Source organism: Excalfactoria chinensis, chromosome 9, assembly GCF_039878825.1.
Source record: "Excalfactoria chinensis isolate bCotChi1 chromosome 9, bCotChi1.hap2, whole genome shotgun sequence".
In the NCBI taxonomy this organism is placed as follows: domain Eukaryota; kingdom Metazoa; phylum Chordata; class Aves; order Galliformes; family Phasianidae; genus Excalfactoria; species Excalfactoria chinensis.
In genome coordinates, this window is record NC_092833.1 from 10,553,501 (window position 1) to 10,573,857 (window position 20,357).

Below are 20,357 nucleotides of genomic sequence, written 5' to 3' on the forward strand. Positions count from 1 at the left end.
GGCACCCAGGAAAAACCTTTTGAATGACAAGCACCAGCTTGGGCAAAGGCTGCCTTTTGTGAACCCTGCCACACCAACACTTCGCTGCTGCTCAGCTCCACTCCAAGTAGCATATTCATCTCCCCATCATCACTTCAGAACCTATCTGCATTGTTAAATTACTAACAGAAATTGTTTTTCCCTTGATATCTTACAATCAAAGTTGCCAGAGTTTAAAAATCTTTCTATTGTTAAAGCATATTACTGCCCTTAATGGGTTTCTCAATACATAATCTATACCTTATACTTAACACAGTATCACAGTACTGTCTTGTAATTCAAGCCCGGTCCAGCATCTGCCCAAGACAAAGGAAAGTTGTTCTTGATTTTTTTTTCTTGGATCTGATCTTTTCACAGCATCAGTTCTCAGACCTCAATGCAGAAACCTTCGCCACTACTTAAAGAACTAACTGTCCTCATCCATACCTTCCATGTGACAGAACAGAGGTTGACACAAGCTGCACAAGTCTGTGAAAGGTACTTTGCAACACCAAGGGAACCACGAAACATAGAAAGAAAGGAAGAAAAATAGCTATTGTCTCCTTAGTTAGGGCAATAATGCTGCTGCCTGAAATACGCAACTGGATGTTTGATAACCATTTCATATCTCATTAGCTTGGGTGTTCTGCTTGACAGCCTTATAGCAGAGAATGAGCTTCATTCAAAAGCTTGACAAGGGATCAAATGAAAAAATTGGGAATGTGTACTACTTCTGCATGCAAAAAAAGCTGACCTTATATTGAGCAGAGGACCAGAAATTAAAATGATCTTGATTGCCTGAAAGAATTATGAGAGTGGAAGAGGTAATTCAGTAAAAATCCATGCAAGATACTACACTTGTACAGTAGTAATCAGTTGCACAAACACAAGATAACAGATTCAGGGATGTTAGCAGCTCACAAACTGAGCATCAATCACACTGGCACAGCCAGTGAGGCCACATAGAAGTGTACAAACAGCAATTTAAGCTGAAGACATGCATAGGGAATCTTTCCTGCTTGCTCACCACAGGTAAGGTCTAGGTTGGAGAATCAAACTCACACCTCAGGAGGGACGTGGACTGGAGAGTCCAGAGAAAGGCATTGGGAAGGAGCAGAAGGCTAGAAAACACGAGCTCCAGCAATCACGAGCTGCAGTGTTTAGCCAAGGTGAGAGCTGGTTAAAGGGAGCAGGATGGACATCTTCAACTATGCAAAAGTCCATGCAAGCAGCTGTCTTCAGAAGCGGGTTGGATGGCAGGACTTCTGACCAGCCCTCCCTCAGTAACTTTGTTTTGATTCCTGGTGCTACTCCTATAATAATTGCACAGTTTATAGCTAAGAAATAAGCTTGAAATGTAATTTAAGACGAATCCAAAGGCTAAAAACACTGACTCACAAAAAGGAGAGGGGGGAAAAAAAAAGTCTGAAAAAAGTTTATCTTATGTCATGATTTGGCTCACGTTGGATGAGAAGACTCAGGATTTTTGATCATCATTTGGCAGTGCTTACTTGCTTCCCTAAAGGGTTTTTAAATGGCACCAACACGACCATTACTGTGTTACCTCCTCCCATTGCCAATGTCTTCACCACATGCGTATCTCCAGCTTGGGACAGCTCCCAAAGTCCCAGCCTGACACAAGGGTACAAACCCCCGCAGCACTGTGGCTTAGCACCAAATTATTCCTCATTTTTCTGCAGAACTTTAAAAAAATTGACCTGATTCACTCTGCTCTGTCCTATCTAGGTTTTATAGCACTCTCCACCTCCCATATTTCACTCCCTGTGCACAGCAAACATTAACATTCACAGCAAGTTTTCCCTCCAGGTGTAAGCTTGGCTTTCTTTCAGAGAAATCTCATCTTCCTACCTTCATATGCACGCTTGTATTTCCTTAAAGAGCTCGAACTCCTGTTAAATAGGAGAGTCGAAACAACAAGTGATATTAAAATGATTTTTCAACCCGTTCTCCTTCTGTAGGCACCCAGACTGGGCACCATCTCCAGCCTACTCAAAAAGCTGCGCCTCTACCGACAACAACATCTCTTCTTTTTTAATCTTCATTTTCAATTCCGTGTAGACAACAGAAAAATATCAACTTGTGCGGATCGCATCTTAAACCACGTGCATAAGTTCAAAGATAATTAGCCTCTGAGTTGCTAAATGCTGTACAGAGCACACATTTAACAGCTAAAACTGATTTTAATCTTTGCTTAATTCTTCTGCCAGAGAGTCCCATTCATAGTGAGGCAGCTGTCTAAATACCTCGACCCCTTGGGGCGAGATGAGGAGCCTCATGCAGTGCTCTCGAGTGACCCCAGCTGGCTACTGCCCCAAAAGCACCCCAGAGCTGCTACCAGCACTTGTGGGATCAGAGGATACAGGTGGGCTTAGACACCCCAATAAAGGATTTGTCAAGAGAAAAGTGCACAAGTCCTCACTCTCCTCAGTTCAGCTCATCCTTCTCAAGGATTTAACAGAAAACTGGGTAACAAGAGCGCTAAAATTAACATAAAGCAATGAGTGAGGAATTGCCTTCACACTGGCTAAAGCATGAAACTTCATCTTTGCCCCATATGATGCTGAACTGGGTCTCTCCCTTTGGTCAAGGAGGGCCTGAAAGCCAAAAGGCAACTGCAAAGGATATGGCAGTTGCACGTGGTGGTACCTCAAAACTGACTTCTAATTTTTCCTTTCATAACACCTTGTATATCCTTTGCCACGCTATCAGCACTGACTTGTAGTAATACTCCTCAGAAGCAAGCAAATAGGATATTTTTTAATCATCCCCAATGGCCTTCCGCAGATTGCGATCAGACATTAATGCACCATGCACACATCCACAGAAAGTGATGACTCAAGGACGCTACAGAAACAAAAAAACAAATGAAGCTATTCTCTGCAACCAGCAGTAATCTTCTTCAAGGTTACTCTACTCCCGAGTCTTCATACACTCCAATATTTAGGATTCTGTAGACACGAGGAGCCCAGCAGACAGCCACGCTGGGAAGAGAAGGTGAAGAAAGGACTCAGATCACACAAGCACTCAGAAAGCAAACAGCTACAAGATGACATTTTACTTTCAGGCCCATGTTCAGACAGCCTAAATGTCAGTCAGTCTCTCTGCCAAATGCTTCCCGTTGGGTGGTTCTCTGTTCACTATATTAATTTGGATCCAAGAACAACTCCCAATGACTGGGAGTACCAAGGGTTTAGGAGGCGGTCAAAAGCCCTTCAAATGGCAAGGAAGTTTTATTTACTTCTCCATCTTCTGAAGCTGCACAGGTTACTAATATCTTGCAGAGCACTCTGAAGAAGGGAGGCTCCAGAAAGGAGCATTAGAATTAGTCCTATAAAAGCTATCACAGAATCACAGAATGACCCGGGTTGGAAGGGACCTCAAGGATCATGTAGTTCCAACCCCCCTGCCTAGCAGGGCCACCAAACATACGCCTTTACTAGATCAGGTTGCCCAGAGCCCTGTCCAACCTGGTCTTGAAAAAGAAAAGGCTTTCTCTCCCCTGTCCTACCAGCTTCCCTATAAACCCAGCATCTGAAAGAGTATTGTCTCACATAAGAGCAACAGAAGACTGATCTTGCATAAAACAATCAACCATACTTGGAAATCATACCTAAGAAATGATAGTGGCACTTGTCTTGAAACTAAGATTAAAAAACAACAGCGAATCCATTTGGGATCCTCTAGATTTGTTTCTTTCACAAGAATTTGAACCCACACTACTATAATACAAGCAAAAACAAGGGGAAAATGCAGGCTGTCACAAGCCAGGTCACAAAACCATAAGACAGACAGCCATACTCTTCACACTCCTACTTTCCCATATTTAAGATACCTTTTTTCAGCTGTGCCACCTAGGAAACTCTGCCTTTTCCTTCTTCAGTGAGGTTGATGGGTGCTGAGGGCCTCCTACAGCTCAGCGAAGGGCTCAGCACTCGCAGGGCACAGCTGTAGATCAGTGTTCTCAGCCTTATGGATAGAAACACAAATAAATGAAGCCACATCCAAAAATCCCTTGTGGCAATCCAGAAAGGAAAAAAAAGCCAAAAAACCCCAAACCTAATAATCATTATATTCATCTGCAGGAAGTGAACTTTCCCTGTCCTCGCTGATTTCTCTTATTAAGTAATCATCAAGCACTGATAGGAATTCTTTGCAGGAAATGGGAGTACAATACGTTCATAAGAAAAACACTAATAGAGCAGACAGCCAGTATGAGCCACTTGACATTTCAGGAAATTAAGTTACACTGTGGTCCCAGCTTGTAAATCCAGCGAGACCCACAGGGGAACTCTTCAGAGACCTGCTGCGCTTTCATTTCAGATGTGACTGCCACATGGGCTAATTGAGGGCAGTAGCCACATTTGCTCTCCCACAGCCATCCTGCTGCCCTGCCCCTCTCCGTGCAGATCCTGTGCTCAGAGCCTGCATGTTAGCTCTGCCCTTTTAATGCTGGGTGAGCTCTTCTAGGGGCAAGGAAAAAATAGGTCAAAGTAACAATGGAAACAATAACAGTGCTTCAGAGAAAGCCTCTGAGATCTCTGTCAAACAAAGCTGGATATATATATTTTTAAGGATGGAAAGTACAAAGGCTGAAGCATCTCACCACTAGATGCCAGATCACTTGGGGATTGCAAGTATTGCAAGTACAAGCTGGGGTGTCAGGATTGAGCACTGAAGCCCACAAGTTTAGCAGCAATATAGGTTGCTCTTGACCATGTTTTCATTGCTAAGAGAGCAGAAAGGAGATGACTGAGCAGTAGTAATATTCAGGAGGTGGACAGACAAGCATCCTAAAATGAAGGCAGCAGCCACCGAGGCTGGTGTTTGCTCAGTCATATTCCCAGGGCAGCTCCTGCTGATAAGTGACAGCAAACTACCTCAGACAGATATCCTCTTCACCAAAAACAAGGCTGAAGCCAGATGGGGAAGCTGTGAGCTGCCACCCATGAGCCCAAGTCCCAACAGGTTCTCACCTGCTAAGGTGGCAAGTAAAAGAGATACAGAAAAGTCAAAACATCCTTTGCAGGAAGGATAGAGAGAGAAGGGAAATTCGGAAGCTCCTAGGAGCTGCACCCAGACAGCCTCTCTTTCCAGGGGAGTGCCATGCTCTCTCTGCCAGCACAAGTTTGCTTTGGGAGACCAAGGACTGCACAGGTACAAACACAGCTCAGGTTCCCCAGGGCTCCTGGCTGCTCTCTGCATCTGCCAAAGCACACTCGGAGCATTTTGGTAAGCTAGCAGGACTGCAGTCAATATTGCTATTATTCCCAGTTAAAGGTACCTTTAAGGTATCACACAGGAAACTACTTATTCTTCCTCCTATTAATTTGGCAGGTGCCAGGGGTCTCTACTTCAGCCCACTAAAGTGGTCAGAGTTTGCAGGATCTGGCTTTGGATCAATGTGAGAGAAGCAACTGGCCCACAACTACCTCACTATTGTCCCATGCGCACAGCCTGGCTAAGAAGGGCTTCAATCCTTAGTCAGCCATCGATCTGCTCTGTGACACCAGGCAAGCAGACAAAAAGGAGCTGAATGGATCTGCCTGAGATCACCCAGCTGGTCAAGGAAGGGTATGCAGCAGTCATTACCCTCCAGTCCCTACTCATCCGCCCTGCAGAACCCTGCTCTTGTAAAAGAAGCAGTAAGGAATAAATCAAATTCAACAAACTCCTCCCAGAGAAGTATTATGAGACCTGCCTAAGTAAGGAGCAGCCAAAACCTTTTGGGGAAGGGGCACTGGGAGTCCCACCACCTTCCATCCTCTGTAAAATGTGCTCCATCACTTGCATTGGGCTCATACAAGGAAGTCAAGGGAAGGTAAAACAATTAAATTAAAACACTAATGCTGAAAACATTCACCTACTTGTAGGCGTGGAAACCTTCATGTTTCCTTTTTATTATATAGATAGGATTTTGCTTTTCATTGGCACAATAGAAAATAGCCACAAAAATTCCACACACACAGCATCAGACCCTGCGACCAGCCTCGACACGCAGAGCGTCAGTAATAAAACACACCCCTACAGGGATTTAGCATGTTGGCTTGTGCTCAGCTGGGGGGGTTTGTGCAGAACTTTCACTCCTCAGACACAAAAAAATATTAATTATAATCAGCTCTGTCATTATTTCAGGCCCCCCACACTCCCCCCTCCCCTGTTAGCAAAGGGGAAAGGAGCCATAAGCAGGCTGGATTTTAGGTTTTGCATGAACAATTTGGGACTGTGTGTGTGTGTGTGCATCTGCCCTAGAAATCAAACAGTAGCTTTGGAAAGGGCATCCTGGGAAGGGCCCTCAGGTGCCAGAGGAGAAATTCTGGGAAATACTCTTTTACTAAAACAATTACAACAGCTGCTGCATGTACTTCCTTCTGCACACACAGGCACACCCCTCTTCCTGTCCATCACTCACATCCCCCCCCTGCCACAGACACTCTTGCACAACCAGATGACAAAGCACCTTTTGACTTCAATCTGTGCAAAAGCCTGGACCCTTCTCTTACCAAAGTGCCACGCATCGCTGGTATGTTTGTCCCCATCACATGTACCCCAGGTGAATGTCCTGCTCCACCAGGAAAAAGCAACCCTCCAAAGAGCACAATCAGAGGACCAGACTACAGGTCTTGCAGCCTAGCAGGCAGGCTGGGAGCACGGAGGGTCTTACACAGCCAAAACAAGGCCAGCACAGGGACTCCTCAGATGCTCTCTGTTCCTATGGACTTTGTTTTCCTCCATTCCCAAATGTCTTTTGCCACAAACTGAGGTAGTGACATCTTGCAACAACCTCTAATCAATGGTTAAGTGAAGGGTAACACACCAAAGTTTGAGACCTAGCCAACATCTCCATGCTTGTTCATGTGCATAGAAGAATAAAACAATAAAAAGCATCCAACTCTCCTTCAGAATTTGCAAAGCTGCTACCACAATGCTAGAAACCTTCTCCCCTCGGGTCCTGGTTAGACTACTTGCAAGGTGCAGTTCCTGACTTTCCACTGCACCCTTCCATTTCATTGCCACTTCTTCTGACCATCTCCACTCTACCCATTAGTCTGAGCTATTCCTCTTTGGCCTATGGTCTGGTATCTTGTTTGGGAGTTTGACTGGGATGGCCTCCTTGTTAGCTGGCTGTGTAGCTGCCATCAACACAGGATACTCATCCACATCTCAAGGCTCCAAGGGGGCATCCATGGATCTGTAACAGCAAGGAGCTGTGCTGTCTTTCATCAAAAAGCCTGCAAAGGCAGGGAAGTGCCAACACACTGGTGTCCCTCCTCTTTCATGCATACATTTCCTTTCTTCCCAGTTTACTTGCAGTTCAAACGGTTTGGGAAGAACTTGGGGTTTCAGGCAGGATTACATGTGACTGGATGTCCTACATGGCAGCACTCCTCTGTGCTTCCACTACAGGTGGCTGCAGGGCTTAATCAGAAAACTGATACAGAGGGACAATTACGAGAAAGAGGGGACTGTGAAGTGTGATGGAGTGAGGCAAAGGGGATGACTACAGAGATACAGTTCTGAAGTCTAACAAAAAACCTATAGCTTAAGACTGGCAGCTTGATTTTCACCTTCAGCATTGATGCTTATACTTTCACCTGGCTGTGCCCCCAGCCAAGGCTGAACAGGTACAAGATGCTGCTCTTCAGGTCTGTCAGCATGGTGCCTTTGCTTTGTGCAGGTGCTGGTAATCACACTTACATACAAAGCAGACCAAGATTAGCGTGGGCAGGAAAGCAACACTCCAAGGTGATCGCTGGCAGCTACATTTCAGCTTGCAGGCTGCAACTCACACTGGGGCATTGTGATCCTACGAGCATGTACACCAAACACCACATTGCTCAAGAAAGGCATGCATTTTATCTTCCATAGCTGGCCTGTCCATGAGAATGGCATGCTACTGTTCCAGCCAGCTCTCCATTCATTTGGGATGCAATGGGAGAAGCAAGAAGGCATTTTCCAAACAATTGTTATTTAGCTTGTTATTCAGCTTTGGAAAGGATGTGTCCTCTCTCTTCACACAGTTGTCATCCTACTGATCCCTACTACTAAACAAACCAGCCTACATCACAGTTGTACTTCAAGCAGTCTATAGTATCAGAAGCAGAAGAACATTCTAATCAACAGCAACACCCAGTGAAATTTTAATTTAAAGCACTTTTCTGGTTAGACTTGCTTGGGATAAACCTCTTCACTGCAACTCACTATGCCTCAGCTTCTCCATAGGGAAGCTGGGTGGAAGTCATGCTTCTGAAGCTCCAAAAAAATCTAAAAGGGACAAGGTTTAATAGCTAACGCACCTTTAACAACAGTGCTTCAGCTCTGTGAATCGAGGAAGAGTGAAAGCATTTGCAATGGGATGAATAAAGGACTCCCAGAAACATGACACCCAGACGTGCAAAGCATGGATGTCTACAAAATGTTTCTGTAGGGGCTGAAAACTGGCTGAAGCCCTGAAAGACCTAGCTCAGCAGCTCAGTCCATTGCCCTAAATAACAAGATGGTGGCATCTGGGATCCTCCCCCACCAGGCCCGCCAGCAAATACCCCAGCAATCCCAGTGTACGTTCACCCCTGTCATCACACTTCTCTGGGCATTAAAAGTGGACAGCACCCCACCCTGAGAAAACATGGGCCATTCTTGGCACCTCGCCCCAAAGGCAAGGTCATCAGACACTATGACAAATTCCTTGCCTGCCACATCTACTGTGGTATGTAGAGGAACATGATCCTACCCCAAGCAAAAGCCAAGTTTGATTAAGGCTGATTACTCTCAGATCCTTCCTGCAAGGACCTTGCAAGGAGGGAGTTACTGGCCACCTGGCACAAGCCCAGAGGCAAGAACATGAAGGCTTGCAGGAGTTTGGCCAAGTATCCCAGAGATACAATGCAGAAGTGCAGAGCCCATCAGAACAGATGTTCCTTCTGGACAGAAACACAGTGGAAAGCAACACTTCTCCTGATGCCCTACAACCCAGCACGCACAAGTCACCACAAATGGACACAGCGGAGCCTTCCAGATGTCTGTTCCAACTTGGCGCTGGCTTGGGCTTTGGAACAGAGAAACTTTGGCCTTTTCCAAAATGATTCGCTTGACACAAGGCTCAAATATTTGGCTGAGCAGAGCAGGGATCCACCCTCATTCTCCTTCAGGCATCCTCTGTGGGACCTTATGTGGATATCCTCACTACTCCTTCCTTCAGTTCCCTGTTGAGGACAACATCCCTTTCTCATCTCAGCTAAGAGCTGTAACATAAATCACTTAAATGGTGATGGCCTCATTTCACTCCAGACAGCCCTGGGGCACATATCATGTGAAGATTTCTCTCCCCCACCAGTCATGGGAAGGGGGTCCCACCTCAGCAAAGAAGACCAAGAAATGGCAGCAAAACTCTACATCTTTTTCTCGTATACAAAATACATCTCAGTCTTACCTGCTGTATTTCTTCTCCCTGTGACAGAAACCTACTCTTCTTCAGCCAACAAACAACTAAGGCCACAACTGTTACAAAAACTCCTAAAGTCTCCCTGGCCACATTTTCTCTACCATCTGTTTTGCAAATACAAAAAGCTAAAATAAACACCCCTCCACACCCCTACCCCCCCGGTAGCAAAATTCTATGCATCTCAGAAAACGACATGCATCCCCCTGCCAAAGTAAACAATCTCACAGACAGTTTACATCAAAAAAGTGCACTAATTTCATTGTAAGTAAAGGAACAACAAATTGCTTCAAAGCTTGCCACAGTACACTCCATGGAAACTTCCCACAGCTAAGACAACCAGGGTTGTTCAGCACATACCCTTCCTTTCAGAACAGCTAAGGAAGTGCTAACCAGGTCTTCCAGTACACGGGCACATGGATTACATGCCAGCATCCAGCTATTTCTGCAGATGGCGCAGATGGTTCAATGACCATCCAGCTTACCTAGGGAGAAGTCAGTGCATGGTCCTCTGGGCGGGCTGTGAGGAATGATGGATATGGGCTGGGTAAGAGCTGTGCCAGGTGCAGGGTTTCTGTGCAACATGCTGTCTGGTTTGTAGCAATACAATGTGATGATCTATTAAAAAAGAAAAAAAGAAAAAAAACATGCATCTTTCACCTGGTCTTGCCCTTTTTCCTGGGTTCCCAAAGCTCAGAATTGTAGGATATAAGCAAATGTGCAACAACTCAATTAAAAACTAATGCTCAGCCAGTGGAGAAAACTAATCCTGGTAGAGGATTAAAAAAAAGCCAAGGGAAGGGTAAGGTGAGGTTCCCATTTCTACATGAGATTGGGAGCAGGTCTAGCTGTGTTTCTGATGATTCCCGAGTTGGGGACCATCTCTGAGAAGAGTTTTCGAGCCATAGCTCCATCTAGAATCTTAGATTTGGCAGGATACAGGCTGAGGATGACTCTGCTGCTCTAGAAATCCCATCACCTCTCAAACCACCCAAAGCTGAGTTTCAAGGGCCCAGCATTTCAGACCTGTTCTTTCAGCATGTCAGCCACCAAATTCAGCTCTTTATAAGGATATGCTTTCACGTGTCTTAAGTGCATACAGGTGAAAACCCAACACTGAAGTACTCAAGTTGATTTTTCCACCAGTTGAGAAACAGACTTTAGTTATATCTGTGCAATTTTCCTAAAGCAGCGGCTCTGTTCATCCCATGACAGCTGTGGGACTCATGCAGGTCATTCATTAGCTTGCTCGGGTAGCAGCTTCTTTCAAATCCTCCATGATCATGGCATGTTTCAATTACTGGGATCCATAAAAAGAGGTTTTTCGATCTGGACTATAAAAAGCTGCTAACTAAAAGCACATCCCAGAGGTTTAGCTCACCCATGTCACTGTGAGCAGGAGAACAAAAGGAGCCTCTCATGGAGCAGAACCGGGGCTGTTCAGTGGCACTCCCCCCACAGATCAGTACAGTGCATTTCAAATGCTGCTGTGGAGGAAAAAAAAGAAAAATCTTCCTATAATCACTTCAAAGTGCATTGATTTGGAATCAAAATGCAGAGGAGAGATTATTCTCACATGCCCCAGCTCCTGCAGAGACCCATGTAAACCTGCACGGCACCCCAGGGTTAGGGCAGACTTGGGAACCCCAGGGGCCTTGCTAAACATCACTGACAGTTCTCCCTGGTACCAGTTACAGCAAAGGAATGGGGGAAGATGACACATTAAAGAAAGGTAAAAGAAAAAATAACGATCTTTCCCCCCCTCTCATTACATGCTCCTGGAGGTGGCATATTGCAGAGAGCAACTAAATTAAGCAAACTCATTCCAATGTTTTATATGTATTAGTTACTTGACAGTATCCCATTAAATCAGTAGCTTTACAGAAGGGACATATCTGAAGTGCATAGATCTTGAGTTTTGCTATCACTTATACTGGCATAAATCAAAACCAAGTCCATGGATAAGAAAATAATTAGAGTGGATACAGCAAGTACAAAAAAAGAAACCCAGTGAATCTCAAATAAGCTTATAGATTTAATGCTTTCTGCTGATGGGGTGTGGGAGGGAAGGGCTGAGGGAAGAGGCTGCTTGTTTTCTTAATCCAAAGAGTTTCTAGGCATAAAGAAAAAAGCATTAAGTAGAGAAAGCTAAATCTAGATCCCATTGCAATCTGAGGAAGCTTGCCCATCAATTTCTATGACTTGAAGCACTCACTTCTGAAAGCAGAGTTCAAATGGATATTGCCCAGGTGGCACTGCACACCCCTCACTTCGCTAATCGTCATGCTGGAGCAGCCAACAAATTGGCAAAACTGGTTCGGAGGGCAGTCAGGGGAGGGATGGAAGCAGCACACGGTTGCCTTGGAGTTATCCAGGGTTATCTACACATCATGCTGTACGCTCCCTGCTTCTCATAATTAGAGTGTCTAGACAGGAGATGATGCTGGTGAAGCAGCAAGTAAAAAGGTTTTGCAGAGTTTTTCAGAGGAGCCCAGCTAAAGTGGTGATTATAACAGAATGACACAGACAAGACTTGCAGAGCCCAGCTGAGATTAGAGCCAATTTCGACCTGAGTAAAGGTCCTTTCATAACTCATCGCATCCCAAAAAAATCTGCTGAATCAGAGCCCTAATGGCTAAAGCACTCAGGAGGGCTCGGAGCTTTTGAACCAGCCTCAGACTGGAGGTTTCTGCAAAAGTAATTGCAGCTGTGTCTCAGCTCCATCCAGATGCTGGCATTTAGCAGCCTCAACTTGTGTAAACCAGCTTCACTCCACTGAAGTCAACAACAATTGACACCAGCTGAGAATCTGGCTCTCAGAGCGGATAAATATAGTCTAAAGAAAGAGAACTTACAGAAGGATTGCCCAATTCCTCATGTCCATTTCCCCCCCTGGGGTAGGGCTGAATAAGATGATTTTCTTCTTTTTAATTTAGCTATGGTTATTTTTAACAACAGCCTTATGAGCTCACATTTACTACACCTTCCATCCTTCAGGAGTTGGGCTGCCTTTCAGGCTTCACCAGGAATCATGGAGAAACAGACTCGATGCTCTGCATGGAACCGGGAAGGAGCCACCTCTGGACGCAATGCACAGCATGCACAGAAGCCTGTCCACAAGCACAACTAATCACTGAGAGTACTGAAACAGTTCAGCTTCAGCATTGCAAGAGGAAGCCCCAGCCATTTGCACAAGGAAGCAATCCAAGCAGCAGTTCCATATCTTTGCTTGAGCTGGCCAGGAGATGGATTTGATGTTTTCATAACCATGCAGGGTGCTGTGATCACACCCTGTGGCTCCATATGCACAACACAGATTACCTTCCATACTGCTGGGGAAAGACAAATATTAGTGACCTTAAGGAAAGGAACAGTAGCCTGGTCACTCCTATCATGACAAACCAGCTCTCCATTGGTGTTCCCTCATCTAACTAAAACATTCCTGCTGAAGTTAATGGATATGGATCATTCATCTGCCCATCTTCACCAACAGCATTACCAAGTTGTAAAACCATATCCATACTGTTTATATAACCAAGCTGGGAGGTCACTGGTGCCAGTGGCAGGCAGACTGAAGGAAGAGGGAGCTTCCAAAACCTGAAAGGTCTGATATCCCTGTTTGTGAATAGGTGCCAACTCTTTTTAAATACAAGGGAGAAACTGGCAGATTAGAACAAGAAAATAAATGACCTCATGGTGTTAAATCTGTGTGGTTATGCTAGTGATAGTGACACCAAATTTTGTTAATGGTGGTATGGTCCACTTTATGGGGGCTCAGATTAGGAAACCAGGACCCACTTGTGTGTTGCCATATGGGAACTGCTGGGAAACAGCAACTTCCAGATCCTCTCAAGCCACCACAGAGCAATGGAAATGCAGCAAATAAAAGCTGCTGCCACCACCACCCAAAGCTCCATCAAAGACATGAACTTTGGCCTTTTTCTTTCTTTCTTTTTTTAATAATAAACAAATAAACAACCCAAACAAAAAAACCCAGCTCCATTAATGAAATATAAAGCATACGGCAAGGGGTGATGAAAACAAATAAAACTAAGGCTGTGAAATGCCTGGTATGTAAGATGTGTTGAAACTTGCTGCTGACAGCAGCTTGAGCAGACATTCATATGCAGCCATTCATAAGATGCACAGTAATTACCTTCTCCGGGAGGCTGTATTATGATGATTTCTTTATACAGAACACAATATCTCTAGCAACAGGATATAATTACAGCAAAGGATATGCCTCTTAACCTCCCTCCACCCCCCACAATTGGCTCAGAGAGAGAGCTGGGAGCCAGGGGCTCCATGGGGAGGGTGGAAAAAGTTTACCCTATGCTACCACACTCATTACCTGGAGCTGAACACTCTTCCGGTGGGAGACTGTGGTGGGATTGCTCTCACGGGAACCCAGCCTCTTTTTCCCTGGGCTCAGGGTGGAAGCACTCTCAACACAGAAGGACTTGGAGAGAGCTGGTAGCAGCCACTGAGCCACCAGAGGAGTTCGGCACAGCCAACCTGCTTTGGGCTGACACCTCACTGGTAAATAAATAAACACCAAAAATAAACAGGCAAAGGAATGACTCAGAACAGGAACACGCTGGCAGGACTTCTCACCTGCAGTCTGCAGACCAACACCAAGACCTGGCCCCGGATACCCCGCTGCAGAGAGCTAGCACAGCCTAGAGAAAGCACAAAGCTCACAGATAAGGACAGGCACCATGCCCAGCATGGACTGCAGTGTCTCTGGGGGATGGATGCCATCTCCTGGTGACTACCTGGCCCACCTGCAGCAGCTGAAATGTCCAAATGATCCTTCCAGCTCAGCTTCCGAGGACTGGACATGCTGGTTTAGATCATGCAGTTTTCCTCACTGTAGCAGTTCACCATCTTCCAGATGTTGCTGCACTCTAAGTGTTTGAATTTATGAGATATGCAGTACAAGGAAGTAGCACCAAAACCCCATCTACTAAACCTTTAGACCTGCTCCTTGGCTGTCAGTGACCAGGTTGCCACTCCACTCCCACTGCCTCTTGGAAAGAGGCACAGGAAAGCCTGTTGCTGCAACTGTTGGATTAACACATACAACATTCAAATGACCATGGCAGGGATTTTCACAGTGCTCTGCCCTAGAGGTATCTCAGAATTAGAGTCGTAGAATCATTAAGAATGGAAGAGACCACTAAGATCATCTAGGCCAACCATCAACCCAGTCAAATTGGAGAAAGCTGCAGACAATGACAGAGGCCAAATAGCTGTACGCTCAGCCAAAGGACTCAACCCCTCTTGTTGCCAAAGTCCCCTCCTGGTACTCACTTCTCCAGACACATTCCTGGGATAATGAAGCAGCTAACACAGTCAGTGGTGGTCAGCATCAGTGGATCTGCTACGCTCAGAAGCAGCTCAGTATGGTGAAGCCCCATTTGCAGACCAGTGGGTAGGTAGGAGAATCAGCACAACTTGCTCCTTCTTGTTATTTCTGCCAGTCCAAGAAAGAAAAGTAGAGCATTAACTCCCAGCCTCATGCCTTCCTATCTCTCACCAAAAATGCAGCACAGCATCTGACACAAGGTTCTGCTGGTTCTAGCCCCACTCCAATTATCTGAAAATCACAACAGGAACTCAGCCTTCATTTGCCAAAAATATCCAGAGTAGGAGCATCGAGCGGCTTGGACTGTCCACATCAGATGTTGAAAATGAAGAGTCAAGGAGGTTTTCAGAACCCTTTGTCAAGATCTAGATGGGCCTACTTCCTACACCAAGATAAAGGACATTTCATTTTAGATGAGGGATTAGAAAGCTACTTTCTTTAATATAAGTTAACAGATATTGGACATTAACCAGCATTTTCCTCATTAGCCTGAAAACTGCGTTACAAGCGAGAGTCAGATCAAGTTTGGAAGCTGTGATATCAGTAGGGGAACTTCCCTTTCCATTTACAAAGAATGAATTTTGCATCCACCGGATGGCAGTGTAGGGAGAGCAATCACATTAGTCATAGCGTTATTTTCCTTTTTAGCCTCTCAAAAAGTGATTGCAGACAGAGCATTTTATTGCTTATTAAAGATCTCTCTGCATTACAACCAGGGAAAGAAATGTAGGTCTCATTAATAAAACTATCTTCTTAGAATCTCTATAAAAAGACAGACCCTGATTAGCCAGCACCGTTCCATATGTGATTTGGTTTGTCTGACAACATAAAGATTCATGGGAAGGCAATGTGCTTTAAATAGTCCACTCCTCACAATAAAAGCAACCCCCCTTAGATAGAAATACAAACAGTAAAAAAGGCAACGTTTCCAATACAACAGAGAGCTGGCCATGCATCAGATGGTCAGTGCTGACTGCACTCACAAAGTTCAGCGCAGAGTTCAGACTCTGCAGGACTCTGAGTTATTTTAAGAAATGGCAACATTTTCTTCAGCTTCTGTTGTCAAACATTTTGATGAGCAAGAAATGAAAATCTATTCTATTCCGAGACACAGCAGTCATTATTTATCTAAGTTCGAGAGCAAGTTTTCTTCCCTGTATAGCATAAAGCTCAAATTAATAAAGCTGAATACTAAACTCCGGGTAAGTAATATTACCGAAATCCATCGTGTCAACAAGCCGATTGCCCAAGGGTAATAAGCAGTAGAATATCTGCAGAAAACAAAACACTTTAAGAAGCCAAGCCAACGGCGATCCTGTTGCCACTAGAGGGCAATAGCAAACTAGCGACCAAAAACTCGAGTTGAGGTGAGAAACGGATTGTAAAGGAGTAGTAAACACAGTCCAGTTGTGTTCAGTGGGGCAGCAGCCCTGGCTGCTGGGAGCTCCTGTTCCAGAGAGCTCTGCAGCTCTCCCAGGAGCAGCCCGGATCTCCTGCACAACCCCACTCCTCATTGCAGCAGACAGGTAGCTCCCACCATTGGCTTTGGGTTTTGGTCCATCTGGGTTAGCAAGTGGTAAATATACACTGCTGGTTTGCAGCCAGAGAACAGCCACGAGTAAAAGAAGGACTTTTAATGGCACATGTTGGAGCATCATGGAATAGAAGGTGGTCAGAAGCCGTTCTGAACAGATGATTGATCCAACATAACACATCATTCGATTCCAGCTGATGCAAGAGCAAGAAAGGAGGAGACACTTCAGCTGCCTGATCCACTTGGCTTACTGAAGTAAAGGTTCAGAGGGGATTTGATCTAGATCTATTAACGAGTCTCCGTAGGGGACAGAGAGATGCTAAAAGTCTCCAAAAACCAAACAAACAAAAACATAACTAGATCCAGAAGCTCAAAGTAAGAGCTGGATACAATCAAACTGGAAGTAATATGACTATTAAAAAATTAAAACTTGCAATAATGCCAGTAGTTAATCACTTGAACAAATGATGTAGGAGAGAGTTTTATTTTCCACCCCTACAGCACTTAAAACAAAATATGCTGTCTTCCTAAAATATGTGCTGCAGCTTAACAGTGAATTATTAGCCTTGATGCAAACATTATGGGTTCAGGTCTCGTCTGAATGAAACAGAGGGTGAGACTAGATTAGGAAAATGGTCTTTTCTTTTAATTACAGTCTACAAATATCAAGGTTCTCCTTGCAGGTAATTGTCTTTCAGTGGTGAAAGCTGCCTTCCAACTTTGCAAACTCCTTTCACAAGCTGTGTCGGTGCAGAAGAGATTGCAGCCCCATGGACTTCACCACACAAGGAACAGCAACAGCCTCTACCTATTAGTACAGCTCCTACTGCCCAGTCATTACCCATCTGTTCAAAGAAAGAGCATTAGTCTACAGAAGTCATACTCCAAGCCAAACTGTCCATGGCCAACAGCTGGATCACGCAGTGCTCCAGCTGAAATGCCAGTTCTTGGGCTATAGCATGAGAAGACTGGGGCAGGAACTGGTAGGTTAGTATGATGGAGGTCAGTGTCAATTTCAAAGTTTTGATCTTCCAAAGACATTAGTCACACTGAGGTCACGTAGCAAATAAAGTAACGTCTGTAGCATCTCTTTGGGTACTCTTTGCCCCCAGACCTGGGCCACAGGGAGACCTTTCTTGAAGAAAAATGAATTTATAGTGGATACAACTCCTTGGGAGTTACACAGACACAGACCTGTGATTCAAGCATCCAAAAGTATCACACCACAGAAACACCCCCAGCCTCAGCCCAACCCTTGTGTGCTGTAGGACAGACAACACCAACATAAACAAAAGCTCAGCCTTTCCCACCAGAGACACAAAGCAGTGCTGTTCCAGCTGTAAACTGTTTCCAACCTAACCAAATGTCAGTGCTTTACAAGACCAGAGAGTTATAAAACAGACAGCATGTGATGACAGCATGCTGGCCTTCGCAATAACTCAGAGACACTTCACTGCTGGAGCAGCACAGGGGTGGTGCAGGAAGAAGGCAGGTAAAGAGCATGCAGAACACACAGCACTTGGGGCTTGCCGTTCCTCTGCTGCTGAAGGGCTTGCAGATGTTTCCAAGCATTTTATCAAGGCTGAAAGGTGCTGTCAGTGACAGAGAGGGAGCTCACTGCAAGACAGCACAGACGCAGCATGCTGCACAATGCAGGGGATGACAGCCACATGTGCAGTAGTCAGAGTGCTGGCCCAGGTGACATCTGCCAGGTCTCCAAAAGCTTCCTGCCTACTGCAACGAGGGGAGCTCAGCATACTGGGAGGATGGCTCCGTTTTCTGATTCAGGAAAACAAACAACAATGGCAAAAAAAAAAAAAAACAAAAAACAAAAAAAAAAAAACAAAAAAAAAAAACAAACCAAGCCACAAATTAAAACAAGAAGGTTTGCTGTGAGAAGAAAGGTGTTAGAATGTGTTTTGACACTGTACTCTTTTGCAGGACAGGAATAGACCCTAGTAAAACCTTTCCAATTTCCCCCCCCGCCCCCCATGACTCATCTGCAGCAAATCTGCTCTTCTTCCTCCCGCTAACTCCCACCCTATGGAGGGCCATGGTGAGTGTCACTCCTGCTTTCCTCCAGCTTGAACTCACATGACTGCTTACATACATGACTTCCCCAATGTCTGCACCTGCCCTGATAAGAAACCACATCAGAGGGGGACTCCTGTTTAGCAGTTAAAACTCATCTCCTACAATCAGCCTGCAACGCTTTTCTTCTTTACAGTTCCACAAATCAGTACAAATACAAATCAACAAGCTGAACTGCTTCTCTAGGCTGGTCATCTCCAAAGCAGAATGGCTTTAATACCAGTGGCTTTCCACCTTTCCCAGGACCAACAGCAGTGCACCTTTACGTATGCTCACACAAAACAGCCACCACAATCCTAAAAGTAGATGCTGGAGTCGAGACCATGCTCCTGCACTCTCCTACCTACTCAATTCACAGAATGGGAGAGAGGAGGTTATGGGTCAGCAAGTCTGATACAGGCAGCTGTCAGACTGACACAGCGCTGGTGCATGTCGGAAAGGGAAAGCATCTAGGTGGGAGTGCACAGCTGAATTAAGGGTCGAAGGGTTAAGAGAAGAGAGGCCATTATTCATCACTACCACTGTGTTCCAGGCATAAGAAACATTTGGAGCTAATTAGAGGGAGAGCAGAACAATGCACTAGAGAAAGCAACAATGCCCTGGTTCAACCCAGCAGATGAGCTCTGTGCTCAGAGCAAATTGGTCTAAAATGAGTATTGCTCCATCTCAAAACCAGGAAGGTGTGACCTACTTCTCTGACCCTGGCATCAGCTGGCAGGAAGAGAATTGACAGAATGATTCTTCATGCCTGCCTTGTGGAGATTGAGAATATTCAGATCCATTTCAGAAATAAAAGCCAGCAGCTTTTCCAGCTGATTTGGGGTAACTAATAACACAGATCTAAATGAATTAACTAGGCTGGCTTATATTGCAAAGACCTCCAACAACCAAACAAACTTGGTATAATTAGCCACAACAGCATCTATGTGACATAAGAACCTTACTAATAGCCTTAATGTTTTCAAATGTAAAGTACATTCAGCTTTTAAATCATTTCCTGGGTTTTTTGGTGAGACTTTTGCTCCTGAACAGTGACAACTGAAGTTATGGCACCTGAATGCTATGCTGCATGCCAGATCCGGGAAGCACTCGGGGCCTTCTCAGACAAACACTCCCAGAGATTTGTAAATAATTAGCTGCAGTTCTGGAAGTTATTTTTCCAAAGCCACTTAGAATTTGCGGTGTCAAATTAGTCTTGATTTTATTGTGAGTTGTTTGGGTGTCATCTTTTGGTGAAGCCACTCTCAGACACTCATTCTGTTGATCATAGGATTCATGCTCTGAAGAAGACATGATTACTTCAAGTCTTAACGTCTGGAGAAGGAGGGAAAATGCTGTGAGCTGCAAGCAGGTATTTTTTGGCAGCCTGATTCACAAGTCTTTGTCATCATAGAAATCTTGAATGCTCTTGTTTCCCAGAGTGTCCCAGTGAAGGCTGCTTAAGCACTCTTCCTGTTGGGTTGCCACTCAGTAAGCAGCTTAAAAATCTTCCATCTACAGACAAAAATTAAAGCACTGACATAACAAACACCAGCTACTCTTTGTAATGAATACCCACCAAACATTTTCAAGCCTTACTTAAATTCCTGCTCTAACTGAACTGGCTTGAAAGCCACTTGACACACCTTCAGAATGCACAACAAAGCACAGAACCTGGAGGACGGGCTGTCCAAAGGAAGTGAAAATTGTCACATCAGCCAGCCTGACATCCTCAGCAACTCAGCTGTGCTTCACAAAAGGAAGAGCAGGTCACATCGCATTTGTCCTTCTTTGCTAGACAGGCTACTTAAAAAATAAAGCAAACTGTGTATGATTGCCAAGACAGACAAGTGCTATCTCAAGTACTGCCACCAAAAGGTGGTGTTACCTCCAGCAGTACAGAAGAAGGT

At 45.0% G+C, this 20,357-nt stretch overlaps 1 long non-coding RNA gene across 1 annotated transcript; it reads right to left on the reverse strand.

Annotated features, from left to right (window-relative positions):
• Window positions 1-3,898: 3,898 nt before the first annotated feature.
• LOC140256062 (uncharacterized) lies at window positions 3,899-10,962 on the reverse strand. The gene is made up of 3 exons (XR_011904635.1): window positions 10,857-10,962; window positions 9,961-10,093; window positions 3,899-4,005 (listed from the first exon to the last, which is right to left on the reverse strand). It is a non-coding gene; the product is annotated as an uncharacterized lncRNA (long non-coding RNA).
• Between the last annotated feature and the right edge of the window lie 9,395 nt (window positions 10,963-20,357).